This window comes from Falco rusticolus, chromosome 11, assembly GCF_015220075.1.
Source record: "Falco rusticolus isolate bFalRus1 chromosome 11, bFalRus1.pri, whole genome shotgun sequence".
Lineage (NCBI taxonomy): Eukaryota > Metazoa > Chordata > Aves > Falconiformes > Falconidae > Falco > Falco rusticolus.
The window spans coordinates 17,275,505-17,291,091 of record NC_051197.1 but is presented as its reverse complement, the minus strand read 5'-3'; positions in this window follow the sequence as shown (position 1 = coordinate 17,291,091).

Below are 15,587 nucleotides of genomic sequence, written 5' to 3'. Positions count from 1 at the left end.
ATTTGAAATATATAAAGTAACAAGCCATGCTACAGATAATCAACAGTCACTGTTATTCTAGCTCTCTGACAGCTAAGAGCACAAGAATAGAGCAAATGCCAAGCTATAATAAAATCTAAGTTGTCTAATTATCTAAGCCTGTAATGGCTGGAAGCTACCAAACTCAGACTCTGGAAGAGCCATCAGGACCTCTCCTTGCTGGAAAAGATATTCTACCAAGAAACTCTGCCATAGGTACTAAAATGTTTACTAGTCTTAAAACTGATAGTGATACGAAAAATGGGAATTACCTTCTCAAGGAGCAGAGTTTTAAATGGCTTAATGACGTCTTCCAAATACCATTACAATGTTCATATCTTTTTCTGAAATTTGATCTTCACTAATTTTTGTGATTAATTTTAACAGAGGAAACCTTAACTGAGAGCATTTTGCAGAGCAATATTTTTCTAATTTTTCTTTTGTGCAGCATCTGCTGTTGCTGTGCTGTCATCTTCGTTATGTTTTTCATTGTCTATGTGCCATAATGTAATTAGTTAGTTCAACATCATCTGTGCTATTAGATGAGATGTTTCTATGGTAAGTTAACATAGTTCTGTATAATTGGTAGATTTCAGCAGTAGGCATGAATGTATCCATCAACTTTAGGTCGATTTGAGTCCGCAAGATTTAAATTCACTTGGCATACGTTTTCCTCAAAGACTGTTAATTTTGGCTGAATGGATAAAAAACACAATGCATAAGAAAATCTGGCTGCTTATATCGCGGTACCGTTGGAGTCAGGGAACGGAAAGCATAAAATTGCTGGCTTAGTAGTTGCAATCTGAATGTCTGGAAAATGTTACAGCCTGTGATCCAAATCATTCTTAAACCTAGACATGCCCCTAAGATAGCAGGTAGTCCAGTATTCATCAGGGTTATCTCTCCATTCATGAAAGGAGTCTTGATTCTCTCCCCAAATACTGCATTCCTATGGGTCCTTGACTGTCCTCTTTTCTCATTAGAGAGAAATGTTGAGGCTGCTGCTTTGTCTTGAGATCTTCCATGCTGCACTTTGCTGGTCCTGGTGTCTTGCAAGCTACACATATTGAACCAACAGTTAGGCTTTTAAAACAAACCCTCTGATCCCAGTCTCTTTGGAAATGGTGATGGAAAATCAACAGCCGTTTGTTACTTTAAAGTGATGCATCCTTGTACTCGCATAGGATCTTCTGGTTTAGGGCTTCAAACAGTTTAAAAATGTGACTGGGTTAAGTATTTAGTGTTTAAATTGGATATCCAGTGAAACAGGAGAGTATGTGTCCTTGCAGGAGCTGGGAAGAATCCTGGATGGCTGTAATCTCAGTGTTCTTTTCCAAGCAGTAGACTGTACTGTTTGCCCCAAAGAGCAAGATAATTCACTTTTGGAAATATGTGTACAGATTTTGACTTGCTTATAAATACATGAGTAACTTTATTTACAGGAACCCAGAAACATGGAAGGTAATCAGTAAGCATGGTTCGCTTAGGTAAGGGCTTGCAAGACCCTTTTATGATCACTGCATCTGTAACTTAGGACAGGAGCCAAATAATATAAATGTCAGTAATTATAGATATATATTTATATTAACAATGAAGTCCACTTTAGGAAGAGCTAAGGCTATATTTGTGATGACCTCATATGGCTAAAATTACATTCACTAATTTGTCCTGTACACATTCCTGTTGGGAGGACTGATATATTGCCACAAGCCAGCAGCAGCAGAAAGTCCTGGAAGTGAGTTCTGTGACTGAAGTCAAAGACATCGGAGTTTGAAATGATATGTAATTTATGTTTTAAATTAAAAGTCTATAGAGGCCACTAGAATATGCATATGTAATAATAAGTTCACTACATAAAACAATCTTACAATTGGAAATGCTATATGAATTTTGAAAGGGGGATTTACATTCCACAGTCTAATAAAATAAGGCACTTTTTAAGCAAATCAATTATTTTGATATTCTTAAATATATACTGACTGAGTTGATTTTTGTGATGTCATATCTGTAGAGCGATATTTTGTCACAAATACAAACATGAATATTTTTACCATTCAGATGTCGCCATCTTTAAAAAGAAAAAAAAACCCCTTTGATAAAAAATTAGAACTTACCCTTTCAAGTAAAAAATGTTTTCTTCACTGACACTTTTATAGAATTTGCATTAACATGTTGCCCCTCTTCACCAGTCACCATAACAAATGGTCAGATCAGAGGATGGAGCAGCACAAAATGGGACAGGCCCAAGTTACAGATAAAAGTAGCCACTGAGCTACTTTATGTTTACAGAACAAGAAAGATCAACTGGAAAGGATTTTAAAAAAAAACCCACCTACTAATTTAACTGACCAAAATGCTCTTACCTAATGTAGAGGTACATGTTTATAACACCATCATTTGTGCTTCTGAACATCAGATTTTATAACAGTATGTTTTTGTTAAATTGCTGCCACTTCTTTTCGGTCAGAATTAACTTCAAAAAATTTCGGCAGAGAAAGTAAACTTGTCTTCTTTTCCCTCTGAGATAGGAAATCATTGAAACATTTAATGTTTTCTACTTAGAGCTGTGTATTTTTTTTCTTGTAGCCATTTTTAAAATTTCCTTTGTCAAAGGAACATTTTTTGAAGACTGTAACTGCAGTTTGGTATGATTGCTGAAAACAGTCCTGAATTCAGTAAAAACAATGTTCTGAAATAATGTGTTACAATGGAACATGAATACTGAACTCTTGCCTGTATTATTTAATTAATTAGCCAAGCAAATTTAAATATGCAGAATAAATCAGTATTAGGCCTGAGTGAATAAACAGCATGTTTAATATTTTTTGATGGTGTTGTCCACACATAATACCTTTATAATTGCACTGAAATTATTTTCAAAGATGTGTGTCCAGTAGCAAATCCTATGTCCTTAGAATGTCTGCCTGTTATGAGTGTATCCAGGAAATTAGTTATTTACTGTAACGTGTCATTGTGGAGCAGTAGGGCCGATATTCTTGTGAAGTTCCCGTAGCCTCTGAACGATGCTGGAATTTACAGAAAGGTCCAGACTACTCTTTTCCACCTATTTTGCAGCTATCCAGAGAAGACCCATGTGATAACTGACTTGAGCTATAGTAAAGCAATGGAGAAACATTTGCTCAAGCTGTTTTCTTTGTAGGTCTTCAGGGGAAGTCCACGACCTAGAGTTTCAGAGGATTTTGTTGTATGATACATCATCGATGGGAAGGCACAGTTTTAGCTAATACATCTAGACATTTGTGGTGTTTAGCTAATACATTGAGATGTTTGTGGTGACTGTTTCTGATGGAAAACTGACATTAGCCGTTGTTTCAAAGAGCTGAGAGAAAGCAAGGTACAGACAGAACTGAAACACAAGCGTTACAGGAATCCCCTGCTGAAGTTGTCTTTTTAATTTAAAGGCTACCAGCACAGTATGAGAAAATGGAGGGTTACAAAAATAAAGAGCAAGAGCAGCCTGGTGACTTGTGTCTGGCAGAAATGCCTCTATCGTGTTTGATTTGAATTTTACATAGATGCTAGTAGTTATGACACGACTGTCACTCTTAAGTTCACTTAACTGGACATGAAACAATAATGACAAACACTCAGAACGACAGTTCTCCTTCTATTCTGCAGTGAGGTTCTTCATATCTCAATTTTGCAACATTCCTTCTGTTCACTCCGCCAGACAAATGTGCTTCTGTTATTATGATTTCTCTGTTTGACTGGGCGCTTTCAAGAAGAGTTTCTAAGCTTTCTATTCAGTATTTTAGTCATACCATTTATCAAAGCAAAAGTTTCTTAGTAACAGTTTTTAACATTAACTCTTTAATACTTTAATAGTTAGCTGATGTAATCCATTATTTAAAAACATGCCCTTGCATGAGAATATTACATTATTTTTCATATAAAAAATATAGCCCTCTACTTTTCTTAAGTTGTTTTTCAGAACTGAAGCGACTGCTATACTCCATGACCATAACTCTTTTTATCATTCCAGTATGATTCAGTAGCTTTTGCCGTCTTATAAACAATCTTACAATTAAGAGCTAATGTTAATGGAATAGATTGTTGTCATAGGATAATGGTTTCCTGCTGCTAGATAAATGCTGTGGCAATGCTAGGACATTTATTGAAAGTAATAGTGAAGACAAAGCTAAGAGATTTATTTTTAAAGCAGGTGCCACAGATCCAGTGACACCATTCTGTTACAATTGTTTTATTTCTATTTCACTAAAAGACTGATGAAGACGGAAGCATTTTGCCTGATGTATGCAAGTGCAGCAAAGTGACAGTGGCTCATTTCACTGTAACTGAATAAGCTACATTGCACTTGGCTCAGGAAGAGATTTATTGTGTGGCTCATCCAATCAGAAAACAGTTTATCCATTAACTACAGCTTTAAAATATGTTGTATTTCTATGAGCAAGATGGGGCTTGACACTTTCTTTCACAGAAGCAGTTAGTTCACAGAAAAGGAGGAAAACGAGGCCCTACAGTGCTTGTTCCACCGGTCCATCCAGAAGCCCCCCTTCCCTTTGTGCCACTGGGACGGCAGGCTGGGGAGGGTGAACCTGTCCACAGCGTGTTCCCCTCCCCCCAAATCAATGGTTCCTTGTCTCCCTTCTTCTGCACTGGAGGGTGTTGCCTCAGCATTAGCAGAGCAGAAATGTCAGCATTGTTCTTACCAGCACTGCTGTGCAGGGGGCGGAGAGGAAAGGTTTTGGCTAGTTTAGTGTTTCCTCTGTCTTTGGGTTCACAGGATCTTGACGTTTTGGGAAACATGCCTTCTTCCTTTTCTATAGCTTTTGAAATTGCTTACCCATGAACCCTCCAACAGAGATCTGTGAAAAGCAGGGCTTGTACAGCTTCCTAGGTTCTCTGTCTGCTGTCGTGGAATTGCAATAAAACACCTTGATTACCCCAGGTTTCCAGCTCCTGCAAAATTTGAGCTGATTGTCAGGAAGCGCATGGGAGCCGTTCAATTCAAGAAGCGTTCTCCGGACAGGTATGCCCCCGTTGCCTGCCTTAGACCTCAACAGATCTTTTGTCTTCTCTTTTGAACTGTAGAGCAGCTATTCCAAGTGGCAGTGTTATAGCTATGACAGCTTAAGGATATCCCACAAATAATAAAAAATATGATCCCTTCCCAGAAACTCTGATCATTCCAAAGCATCTTTAAAGTTATGTTGTAAAACAGCATAATGACTTTATATGACCATAAAGGCCTTGCTAGGATTTCCTTAAGAAACAAGCTCATTTCTTTATTAAGGCCCAAGGACCTTGACATCAAACCCGCAGTTCACTGTTACAAGGACTTACTCTTCTGTAGCTGCTCACAGCAAAGCTCTGAATTAACTTCTAAGACCAGAGCTTGAAGGCAGTAAACAACTTTAACCTTCTCTTGACCCCAGACACATCTCACAAACAGGAGTTACAGGAGTTCAGTAAATGCATAAATTTCACTTTAACCCATGTGCAGACATTCTAAAAACTAATTCATTCTTCATTTTATGAGTTTCAAGAAAATCTTTATACTAATAAACGGGCAAGTATTGCAGCACTTGTGCCAAAGAGCCATTGGATAAGGTCAGTCCTCTGCTGAGCCCAGCTCTTTATGAAAGGCGAGCACCAGAGAGAGCATCATAGAGAAAAGTAGAAATGGGAGAGACCTGTAATCCTGACAGAATGAATCCTGGCAGCTCCGAGGTTCATCAGGTCATTTGAAGAGCGCACTAGCTACAGAGCTCCAGCAAATACATACTCTTCCAACTAGATCTCCGTAGCGGCAGTGTATCAGACTTGGTCTTCTAATGCTTGTGCCTTCCAATATCAGTCTCCTATCTGAAGTTTAGGATTCACAAGAAAGTTCTAGGAAATGGAGAATTTCCACGTTTTTAAAACATTGGAGTCACTTACCTAAGTACCTTTAAAGATGTGACTGTAAGTAAATTTTATCCCGTCATTTTATCAAAATATTTGGTGTATTGCTTTAAAGTCTCAACTCTGGAATCATGGTCTTTATACAAATCTGCTTTCAACATTTTTGATAGGAATTTTGAGTCTTCTTTGTTAGGTAAAAATATTAATTCTTAAAGATCAACCAGGAACAAAAATAATTTCTTCCCATTTAGTATTTTATTTTAAAAATTACTTTTCATTTTAGCTAATAAATAGTGAGGAATCATGAGTTCTGAATTTTTGGGATTGCCGGTACAGTAACCAAATGTCCTATCACCATATATCAAATCTGCTCAGAGTCCTCCTCAATTCAAGGAATTACTAAACCCATTTTGTCAATAGGCTTCTCCGGATCACATAGGACTGCACGCAATCAATATTTAACTTCCATACCGCATATTGCTCCCACAGAGGGCCAGAATTCCCCATGTCAGTTGTCCTATCTTAGAGCAAATCCCCAGACTCTTGCAGCTGTTTTGACTAAGGTGGCTATGTATATCCCACCTGGATCCAGCCCAGATGCTTTATTTCTATTGCATGAGATGATTAATTATGTGGTTTCTTTCTGTTTGTCTGATAGACACTGAGGTAAGAGAGTGATGGTTGCTTAGTGCACTGTTATTAAAAAGCTGCTTTTGATAGCCCTGAACAGGCTTGAGTTGTGTGCTACAGCTAATCATAAAGCTGCTTACTTGGAAATGTAATTCTTGCTAATACTATACTGTACTTTTATAAGTAAACTCCTTTTTGATTGGCTAGTATTTAACTATAATCAGTAATTAAGGGTCAGCCATCCAGTAAACTCATTAGTTTACACCAATTACATTTGGTATAGTAACTAATGATTTCCAGGATCAAGCCATTTATTTCTAAGCTTTCAAAGTATAATTATTGTGTAAATCAGATAAAGTGTAAATCTTTTCCATACGTTTTGGTTGGTAATTGAGAAATAAAATGGTTTCCAAATGTATTCTCTGTCCAGTTTTTGTTCTGCAGTAGATGTCTCTGGGGACTCTTTAAAGTATATGGAAAAGGTGATGTCAACAGAAGTGTACGCTGGGCAAACTGAGACAGGATTAATTAATAGAGATGAAAGAGAAAAGCCAGCCCTTGCAAGTCATGGTCTCGGCCACAACGTGGACATCACACCTTCAATGACAGTTTACAATCCTAAGCATGAGTCACGCAGATTGACAAGTATTCAAAATAGAAGAGAATTTAAAATCCTTTATGTTTAATGTATAAAGGCCTTTCCAATATGCAGTCTTTAAGATGGTGTAATCTCTGGAGCATTTTGCTTTGAAGTTTAATATGTAGTTCCTCACATCCACATAACATTTTCAACACGTTAAACAAATTAGTCTCTGGTTACAGAAGTTTTTAGACATTTACAAGTTGCCGTTTAACTAAATTTAATATGTGCCAGCGAAGTTGCTCATGCACTTGTTCATTTAGAAAAATGCACTTTTGGAATGATTAATAAATAAACCAGCCTTTCCTATCCCTTCAACTTTGGTGTTTATTTGAAAGCAATCTACTTTAAAAGGACATTAATATCCCTAGAATTATTATTAGAATAATTGCTTTTACTCTTCTTGGAACACACATTTTTTCTCATTTCCCTTCAGCACAGACAGCTTTCGACTCAGATATAAAATTCCTATTATTATTCCCCACTCCCCACCCCAAAAATGAAGAATAGGAATTATATACTTTTCACTAAGGAATAATTAATTTGTCTCAAGTATTAGAACAGAGAATTGTAGAATGACTTTGAATGGTAGTCTCTAAGGAGTAGCATTGTTTGTTCTCTTCGGTCTTTAATGAGCTTTAGTAAATGGCCAGGAAAAATTACCTTCTTTCTGTAATATGAGAGAAGCGAAGAATGAAGGAAGCTATAGAATCCCTAGGAGAAAAGGGAGCAGCCACACACACACACACACACGCAGAGCCCCTCATACCACATCGCTTCCAATGGCTAGTGTTCTCGTTTGGAACCCAGAACTACAGCTCTAGTTTTTCCATTACACTTAAAATATATAATGTCTCTAATATTGTTGTAGGAGAGAAAATTACTGGATGTCTCCCACATACTGACAGTGTCTGGCTTATGTTGGGGGACAACTGCCTATAGCCGAGCTCTGGAAGTCATTCTGGCTTCCTCTGCTTTGGCATTGATTTTTGTCTTTTAAGATTATTTTTGTTGTATTTCCACCTTTAAAAGCAATCTCCCTTATAGTGCCCCAGCCTGCTGCCCTGTCTTTTAACAGGCTTCTTTGTCCTCCACTGCAAATCCATTGTCACCCCTGTCCAGAATGGTAACTGAGGCAGCTGTGGCAGGTGCCTGTTTCAGCTGTGGGTACAGACCTGTTGCCATGGATAACAGAGGATGTTCAGGAGCACCTTTTCCTTCTCTTCCCTCCCCTCCGGCCTCCACATATGCTGTCACTACCCAGCCCCATCACGCGCCAGTGGTGGTGAGGCAGCTGCCATCGCTGCTCTGGGGAATGAGGGGAGCTGACCCACAGCAGCCAAGTGAGAACAGCACAGACTAAAAAGATCTTGTGGAACAGGGTCTCTCTCCAATCCATCCCGTTGGAGTTGTTCCAGTTTGTATGGAATAATTAAATATTAACTGGATTGCCATATGTGCTTGCTCTCAAAGCATTACTGAGAGCAAGAAACCTGCATTCTGTTACCCTCTTCCAGGGAATACTTACATACTTTGTATTAAGTATTTACGGGGGCAGGCCCTGGCAGATGTGGTTTCCCCACCCAGGTGAGTGTCTCCACTACAAGGCCGACAAGCCAAGCACAAGTTTTCCCACTCGAAGAAAGGACGTGGGTCACGCTCCTTACAAAACAGCTGATAATCTCTTGGGTAGGGTGCTAATTCAGGGGGCCAGAGATTCAAGTTCAAATTGCCTCGGGCAGAGGCTAAATACAAGTCTCCTGTATCTTGGCTAAATTGCAGCAGCCAGGAGACTGAACCACAGAAGCTTGGGAGAGGAAGGGCACAGGAGTGAGGAGGAGAGATGTGCAGAAGGCTGCAGTGCTATCTGTCATTATTCTGCGAGAAAAACCTGGTGCTGGTGTCCAGTTCCTAGAAAGTGGCAGAGCAAGCACGGTAAGTAGGTAAAGTACCGCACAGTGTTACGACACCTTGGGCTGATGGTGGCTCTGTATCATGGGAGGTGCTCTCATGGCAGACAACAGATTGCTGACTGGAGTTCAGGGTCATGAGGTATGTGAGAGAGATGATGAAAGTGGGGAGAGCTGCCTGGACCCATCCAAGACATTTAGGGAAAAGATAAAAGTTAAAAGCTCCTGCCAAAGTAAAAATCATTTCCTTCTATCATGGGCCCTTCTCAGTGCAATTGTTAGAGAAGAATAAATGGAGAAAGATGGCTGAAAGACAGATAGGAGACAGTGAGAACAGGACGAGTGAGCAAGGGAGGAATGTTAGGAAGAAGACAAAGGGGAAGGAACCTAAGAAAGCAACAGGAGGATTGGAAAAAGAAAAAGGAAAAACCATGACTGACCAAGACACTTCACCTCTCATTGCCTCAATCTTCTGGCAATAAAATAATAACCATAAGAGAATCACAGAGCATTTCAGTGACTCTCAAGTCCATAAATATTTAGGAGGCATTGAAGTGTCCTGTTGATCGGGATTGTGTTAAAAAGAAAGCAGAAACAATTAAGAGAATGTTCTGACCAGTCTGAAGCACTGTTATCAGGAACAAAAAAGGAAGAGGACTTATATGCTTAATTTCATATGTGTAACTGAGCATTAAAATCCACACCCAAGCGCACTTAACGCTTTTTAATACTAGAAAAGGTTGGGCCTATTTCAGACCAGTAAGAACACATGGTTTAAGGCATGCAGCCGCTCTTTCTTCAGTAACAACCTACTGTGACTCCTATAATTTATTCCTCCCAAGATTCATTTGAACATCTGCAGTATCATTATTTGAGTTTGTTATACTATTAGCTTTAAAATTTTATAAGCCATACAGTAGGATAGGTGACAAGTTGAAAAGTTAAGGAGGGTTAATTTAGAAGTTTAAAAGCAAAGCTATTTTTGAGTTATACAAGTGCAAAAAAGCATCTGAATCCAAACCTCCATGGTTACATTTAAATAACTCAGAAACTGCTGAAAGGATTTTCTTCAAACTTCACTCAAGACAAATCCCTCTGGGCTAAGACCAAGCATGAGAATTTAACTCAAAAGGTGATTGTTGTCTGAAGGGAGTTTTCTTTTTTCCTGGTGTTTTTTTCTTTCCACTCCCTCCTTTTGCTTGTTTTGTTTTCAATGTTTTGAAAAAAAAATAAATAGCACTGAAAAATAAGGGTCTGGAGTGTAACTGTTCCATATCCATTTTATCATTATAATAAGAAAAATGGTGTTCATAAACTATGTTTTTATTAAAACCAGACCCCCTGCTTTGCCTTTAGCTGTTACCAGCAGTCTCAGTACCCGCATCTAGCAGGCATTTGATAATGCTGTAACTGGGTGGCTCAACAGAGAAGTATCAAGCTGTACTCTCAGCCCCATCTGCAGCTTCCTTGCATGCCTCCGCAGCTCAGTGCGGCTATAATACTACCCTAAATGGACAACTGAGGATTCCCCTTAACGGGAAGCCTTTGGAGAGCAGGCAATCAGCAGCTCTGCAGCACTCTTTCCTTGGCTTCCCATCACCGGTTCATGGGAGGTGAAGCATACTCTATACCTGTAGGCTGACCTAAACTACGTTTTGATTTCTCACTGGTCCAGGATTTGGAAAGCAGAAAGGTAGCTGGTAGTCCTGCTTTTTTCAGCTCACTGACTATTAACTCAGTGCATCTGGCAACCACATTTATTCTTCCCCCTTACAGCTGAGACCGAGGGGGACTCACCTACTCATGTAGCTGTAGGAATCCCTGTAAAGGAAGAACCTGAATAATAGAAGTGGGAATTTCTATTTTCTTTCTTGAAGTCCTTGAAACCCGTCCTGTTTAATAGCACCATCATGAGTTCTGGTAGCCTGATTGTCTGCATTGAGAGGGAGAGAGAGAGACAGAGACAGAATTTTTTTCATTCCCTGTTAATTTAAACTCTCTCCTACATTTTGTTTTCTACAAATTGTCCCAGTGTGGACAACAGCCTTTCCCTCCCCCTTCTATCCAGGCTTGTTTCTGATTCTCTGGCAGCACCTCCCACAGTTACTCACTCATTTGTTTGTTTGTTTTTCCATTTGCAACTTTTGCCCCCTCCAAAGAGCTGGCTTGCCCAGGAAAATTACAGAAACTTATTTCATTTCAAATGTATTCAGAAAGGCATTTTAATTGTTCCTTTTCATTTAGAGCAGCATCCAAATTTGGAACTTGTGAAAAATTGAAGGGGAAGGTTTGGAATATATTTGCTGAAATAATTCACCACATTTAACCCAGGCAACTCAGATATATGCGGAAGCAGCTTCCCTTGCCTATCTTCCATATACATGACCTGGATTAAAAGCTGCTTTGGGCAAGGGCCAACTCATTGTTTGTGGCCCTAACACAATGTGGCTTGCAAGCTGTGGCAGTACTCTAATACCTAGGGATTTGTTTCAGAAGACCCTGATTTTGGAAACAAAATACATGTTTCCTGATGACTGCTAACACTGAACAGTTGGGAAGTATAGCTGAAATGGGCATAGAGAGGAGCATCAGGAATCCAAAGTCTTGGGTTCAGTTCTTACTGTTTTAATTTTGGGCAAGTTACTGTGGCAAAACAGAGAGGCCTTGAAGTTGGTGTCAAGATGTGGTAGCTCACAAAGACATAAGCAGCTCCTGGAAGCTCCCTACAGGAGCAGGCAAATTCTGGCAAGCATTGAAAAAATTGGGAAAATTAAAAAAAAATATATCACAATATTTAAATAATGAGAAAGCTTTTCCATTCATAAATGTCCCATCTGCTCTCCACCACCAAACTTCTGGGGTATCATTTTTCAGTCAGCACTTGGCACTCAGCGCTTTAAGCTGTCTGCTGCTATCTCATTCATACAGCTTTTTCATTGCAGGTCAATATTATCTGACTAGGTTCAGATTAAATCTTAATACACCGCTCATCTGGAAAACCCCAACTCCAAGCACATTGAAAAACTGCAAACATAAACAGTGCAGTTACCATGGATGATGACGTATTAAAATGTATCCCAAAGGGAAGAGTAGCAGGAAAAAGAAGATCGTGCAGTTGCAATCACAGGAGAGAATGCCCTTTTTCAGCTGAGATTTTATGTAAGAGTGAGAATGAATACAGCAAAGAGAAGAAATACCTGTCTCCTCACTGCTGGTTCCGTAGCAAAGACAAATTTCACATCAGCCATAGTAAAATTAGGCAGAGAAATACCAAATCCGAATATTGTACAGGAAGATGTGAAACGAGGAAGAGTTCAGTGCAGTTCAAGGATGGCAGAGTATAAGGAAGGCAAATGGAAAAGTAAGAGCTGAAGCTGGAAGAGATGCACTGAAGAAACTTAATATGAAGACAGAAGTTTAATTAATAAAGACAGGCTAAGCAAGCTGAACTGAGAACACTCACTTAAAACGTCAAAATATATGTTTAGTTGTGGCCACTAAAGTAAAAAATAATGGCAAAGTATGCAGAAAAAGCATGAAAGCTGACAGGTGCAAGACTGGGTTCAAGGATAGGAGCGCTGAGAAAACCTGAGACTGCAGAGAAGCTCTTCTGGGAAGATGACAACACTGTCTTGCTGTTTCTTTCCAAGCACACAACATACTGCTCCATTAGCAAAAGGGATCGCAAATTAACTCCTAATCTGTTTAAGCTAAGTCAGCCAGATTCATTTCACCTGGTGATGAACATGGATATGAGCTAACCAGGCTGGCTTTACTTGTAGTGTGTTGGGGAGTGCTTGATTGGTTTCTTCTGATGGCAGAGCTATGGGGAAGGACCAGGGGCAAGAAGCAAAATGTGATGTTGTTTTTATCTAGTAAATGGTGGCTAGGTACTGGGGAGGAAATGTGTTTGGTCTAGGAGAGCACATGAACATTTAAGACTGGAACCAATCCAGACATATGGAAAGATGCAAATTTCTTAAGTTTGAGAAAGACTCATAGAAAAAGTTATCATCAGCAATATAGAGTGCAAGAAAAGTTCATCTCTCTACATCTCACTGATGTGAGTAAGGAACATTTTTAATATCTTTGTTACTGGTGCAAGGATAATCTCTGCAGAGGTGTATCTATGTGCTTGGGAGAAATAACAGTTCCTGGTTGGTTAGTAACTAGCAGGAACCATAACAGAAAAGACTCATGATTTTACTGTCTCTGGTCCAATGGAAAACTCTAATCTATGCTACTTAAGCTTCATATACTCAGCATTTGCAAATGCCAAGTAATCAAAAATTTTACCAACATAAAAGTGAGTGAAGTTGAAGAGCAACTGCACACAAGTGAACACTAGGACAATATACAGTGGCTTTCACTTCAGGGTAATAGCTTAATACCCATGTTCCTTTAGGGACCTGCATCAAGCGAATTGGTACAGTTAGGAAGCACATCAAAAACTGAGCTTGCATACCATTAATTTACTTCTATTATCCAGAGTGGTTCTGTTCTCCAAGGTAGGTAGATCATGGGAAGTTTGTTTTGCTTCAGCTATTGCTATAACAATTCAAAGAGAGTAAACAAGAATTTTGGTTCTAAAAGTGGATAAATCTTAAAAACATTAAAATAACACCTTAAACGTGGAGATATTCTTGGTAACCCCCTTTGTGGTGCTCCCTGTAATTATAGCTGGGAATATTCACGAATCAACTTTTTGTAAGAGAGAGGCCACGCCTTCTGCGTTTTTAGAGGGACTACAGCTCTAAAACCTTTGCAATTACTTTTATATCTACCTTCTATGTTATCATTTAGATTGAGGCTTTTAATAGCTGACTCAGTAGGCCTTATGTTGTTTAGTTCTCCACCATTTATCTCCTTATTTTGGGTGCCTGTCATTCACATTTCTGCAAAGTTCAGCTGAAACCAGTAGTGCCCTGTTCATGTTACTGGTACTTTGCATTGCAAATATTGAGAAGTAGAATTCGCAATCCAAGTCATTCACAGAACATACTTATACAGCACATAATTTGCCAACAGCTAAATTAATCTTGCTTCACAATGTGAGGCTGTGTACATGTGGTTTCTGATACAAAAGGCTCCAGCGAAATCAATGGTATAGGCATCATATTAACTCAGACCCAGCTTTTTCAGGTCCATGAAGCTTAGTCATGTGCCTGCTAATTTAGAACTCAGATGTAAGCAAGAATCTCAGCTCTCCTTTTTAAACAGTGTGAAGTTTCAATCCAATTTACCTTGCATAGATGAAAACATAAATCAGTAGCTGGTCTCCACTGCACATACTAATTTAATGAGTGGGGGATTTGACCACATGTGTATATACACTCTGGGAACCTGAAGACCTTTCCCTCTATTCTGCATTAGGTTTGGATGCATGCCAAAGAACTATCTACAAGCTAAAGGGAGGAAGGAAGGGCAGTCTGGCCCACCAGTTAGCACCAGGGTCTAGAACAAGGGTGTGAGACACAGGTCAGGGGTCAAGGGCCATCCATACCCTCCAACTGATGATCAGTCAAAGAAATGCATGTGCTGCTGCAAGCAGCATCACAGCCCAGACAGCAGCCCCAAAAAAATGCCTCAGGACAATGTCTGGGGTCACCACTGCTCAGCTGGAAGGGACTTTTGCACCCCTTCCCTCAGGAGGGAATCGAGTACAACACAGATGATCTGGAAGAAAGCTCCAAGAAGGTGGTGACATAAAAGCTTCCTCAGACTTATGTTTTGGCTCATTGCCTGGTGTACTATAAAACAAAGCACATTTGGGGGGGTTGTCTAGTAGGTCTTCAAAGAAGGTGTGTAATGATAAGTCTGTCAGAATGCAAAATTAAGTTGATAATAAAAAGACAGAGGATAAATATTCATGCACAATCATCAAGTGTGCTTTGGCACCAGTCACGTTGTATGACTTTTGTTGACCTGACAAGACTGTGACCTGAAATAACAGACTCCGAAACAGCAGTGTCTCCTCAACTTCTGTCTCCTCTTTGCCTTGTCCCAAAGACCATTGACCCAGAGGGTTGAAGCCTTGAACTTAACATTCTCAGTCCCCCGTGCGTCTCAGTCCATTCATAAACAGCTCCCTTCCGCTGAACTGGCCCAAACCAATTCTCTTCATGCATCTGTCCAGGCAACAGCACACCACATCCCAAGTTGTTGTTGTTGTTGTTTCAGTTGTGAGAAACAGTGAAAACAGACTTCTTCTTTGGGCAGATGTTCCTAAACAGGTGATCTCACAATCATGACTGCTAATGCCATGTGTCTTTGGCTTCACAGAGGGGGTTGAAGTAAAGCTGGGAAAAAGAAGAATAAAGCTAACAAATAGGGGTAGGGTATAGAAAAACAAAGTGCTTCTGGAATATTAATTCATCATTCACTACAAAAGCAGAGACTGCAAGACACATTCAGATAGCACTACTACTGGTCACCTCCGGTTAGACTACTCCCTCTCTACTACCAGAAGAATTAAGTCTAGGCCACATTTTGCTTCAGTGCCA